This window comes from Sebastes umbrosus, chromosome 4 (assembly GCF_015220745.1).
Source record: "Sebastes umbrosus isolate fSebUmb1 chromosome 4, fSebUmb1.pri, whole genome shotgun sequence".
NCBI classification, from domain to species: domain Eukaryota; kingdom Metazoa; phylum Chordata; class Actinopteri; order Perciformes; family Sebastidae; genus Sebastes; species Sebastes umbrosus.
Genome location: NC_051272.1, coordinates 10,696,852 through 10,700,001, shown reverse-complemented (window position 1 = coordinate 10,700,001; position 3,150 = coordinate 10,696,852). Strand labels below are relative to the sequence as shown.

The window sequence follows — 3,150 nt, the reverse complement described above, 5'->3', positions numbered from 1 at the left end:
GAAGGGGGGAGTTGGGGGGGGGGGGTGACTGTAACTTTAACTAACTAAATTATAACGAGGTAGGTTTAAATAATGAGTCTGAACTGAAGTTTGTTGCCATTCAGTAACCAAAAACTTCCTCTAGTTCTAAGCTCACGGCTGGTTTCAGATAGATATTCCCCCGCCCTCCACTCATCACTCTCCTTGTATGGCGCTGTGAGCTCGGCCTCCAGTCCGGCCTGCCGGGGGCCCGGTGGCTCCGGGACCTCTAAAGTTTCCTCAGTTTCTAACTTTAACCCGCCGTTCTGCGTGGGGGAATGTGAGGAGACGCCTCACAGTTATATTTAGATCATGTGACTTCACCAGACTCCCTTTAAAAAACGCTGCGTTTTCTCTCTCCGTCACCAGTCTGCTGCTCTTATGGCCGGGATTTAAATCTAGAATAAAAATGGCATATATTTAACCTTTTTTTTTAGCAGTTTTAGAATAAAAAGCATGATAAGACATTTTGTCTCTAGATATAGCTTGTGGCTCGGACAACTAAAATAATGAATATAATCTGTTTAACACATGATTTCTTGTTTGAAAGGCCATAAAACACTTGAGGACGATTTAACCTGGATGCATTGTGTATGTTGCCTTCAGGTGCAGTACATACAACAATTAAAGGAAAAAAATTCACCCCAAAATGATCATTTGTATATCAATTTCTCATCCCGTATTACCTTGAATTCTTGAAGAAAACGTTGTTTTTCTCTGATGCCTCCACGGTGAACAGAGAATCAGAAAACAGAGAAAAGTCTGGATGAATTGAAGTAAATGGGGGCCGCGTTTAACAACAGCAAAACTATATCAAAACATCCGTTTACAAACTCTCACAGTCTCATTTATCCAGTCCTTCGCTCACTACTTCCCAAACACATGCATCTTCACTAACATTTTACTTCGGACTCACACGGACGAGCAGCACATCTTCGCAAGCGTGAGACTGTTTATGCGGAAGTGTTTTAAATACTTTTTTCACCATTTTCCAATATTAATGCGATAATAGCACGTTAACACAATTTTGTTTTAATGTCACTAATTTCTTTAACACATTAACGCAGCTTGCGGTTTTTAGATTGTAGTGGAGTGAAGATACTGGTATCATACAAAACCTAAAGAATTCATTGGTACCAACCATGTCATACTAGTTGGTTGGGAAGGGGGATGAATAAATCTCAAAACTTATACTAAATTTTGGCGAGGAAAAACTGTCATGGTCATTTTCAAAGGGGTCCCTTGACCTCTGACCTCCAGATATGTGAATGAAAATGGGTTCTATGGGTACCCACGAGTCTCCCCTTTACAGACATGCCCACTTTATGATAATCACATGCAGTTTGGAGCAAGTCATAGTCAAGTCAGCACACTGACACACTGACAGCTGTTGTTGCCTGTTGGGCTGCAGTTTGCCATGTTAAGATTTGAGCACATTTTTTTATGCTAAATGCAGTACCTGTGGGGGTTTCTGGACAATATTTGTCATTGTTTTGTGTTGTTCATTGGTTTCCAATAATAAATATACACATACATTTGCATAAAGCAGCATATTTGTCCACTCCCATGTTGATAAGAGTATTAAATACTTGAATAAGGTTTTGAACACATTACTTTTACTTTCAGAGTGGTACTAGTACTTTTACTGCAGTAAAGGATCTGAATATTTCTTCCATCACTGCAAAGAAGCCTATTTATTTGTAGGCAGGCAGACAGAGGGAGCTACAGGTTGACACAAACATTAGTTCTCTCAGAGGTCAGAGGGGTCTCACTTTGACCAATAGGGTTCTCTGAAAACTGATACTGGTTATTTTTGGCTGGCGGTCAGAATAACTGATGTACAAATAAACCAAAATAAATAAAATAACTGAATATTTCAAACCACATCAGAGAGGTCAGACTCACAACTCACACAAACACAAATAAGAAGAATAAAAGTCTCACTGGTGTCTCCATCAGGGTGATCCTGCTCGAAGCTGAAACAGACCTCAGATCAGCTGCTGGAGTTCGTCCTGCTGCTTCAAGGTCAGTAGGGGGCGTCTTTGTTCTGTTTTTCTGCTCTGAGCTGCAGCTCAGGTTGACTTCAGACGATTCAGGTGATGAACTGTAATCTGTAAAGTAACTAAAGCTGTCAGATAAATGTAGTGGAGTAAAAACAAAATACAATACTTACCTCTGAGATGTAGTGGAGGAGAAGTAGAAGGAAGCAGAAAATGTAAATATTCCAGTAGAGTACAGCAAATGCAAAAAGGGGACTTCTCTGCCAACAATTCTCTGGATACAATCATGAACTGATGTCCAAACGTCCCGTACTTTGGGGCAATATAACTTGGGTTAATGTTCCAGCATCCAGGGTCCCTTTTAAGCTTAACCCTCTACAATGTAGAGGGTGTCCAATACATTGTGTTAACTAGAATGGCACTCGGAGAGCGCAGACTTCCGCCAAGCTGCCCGAGTACGATTGCCCCCCCTCTCCGTGCAGCTTGCGCCATCATCCACATGTATTTTTGTTTATGTTGAGATCAGCTGTACGTAGCGGAGCAGCGTAAAACACTTCATTCAAACTTGACAGAAACAAAGTAAAACTCACCTAAACCGTCGTCGTTACTCTTTCCAACAATCTCCAAGTGTTTAATGTTAAAAAACGCCGAATCCACAGGTGTCCACCCCCCTCTCTCCACTCCCCGCTCTCTCGCTCTGTCCCTCTCTCTGAAGGAAGGAGGAAAGAGGCAGGGTGAAGCGTCATGAAAGCGTCATCAGTTTCACTGCGCATGTCCTAAAGCCTATGGTGTTAATACACAGGCTGACTGGAGTTATTAAAAAAAATTCCCCTAAACCGGATCATGATCCGGATCGCCACCAAAATCGAATGGATTGTGCATTGTGCCACACCCCACCCCTCCACAAATTTTAATTCAAATCCATCACGGACTTCTGGAGTAATCCTCCAAACGGACAAACCAACAAACCAACCAACCAACGCCTAGGAAGGAGGTAATAATCTTAAATTGGATGAACCTAGTGCAAATATCACAAACGTACTTTGTAAAATGTTGACCCATTCTTTTTCTGTAAATCTGTTCCCTTTACCGTTTTCAGGGGCCTGATGCTATATTTCTGTAGATGCATAGA

General features: G+C 41.7%; 1 long non-coding RNA gene across 1 annotated transcript; it reads right to left on the bottom strand.

Annotated features, from left to right (window-relative positions):
• Nucleotides 1-717: 717 nt before the first annotated feature.
• Nucleotides 718-2,949, bottom strand: LOC119486394. The gene is made up of 3 exons (XR_005206524.1): nucleotides 2,609-2,949; nucleotides 1,963-2,129; nucleotides 718-742 (listed from the first exon to the last, which is right to left on the bottom strand). It is a non-coding gene; the product is annotated as an uncharacterized LOC119486394 (long non-coding RNA).
• Nucleotides 2,950-3,150: the final 201 nt, after the last annotated feature.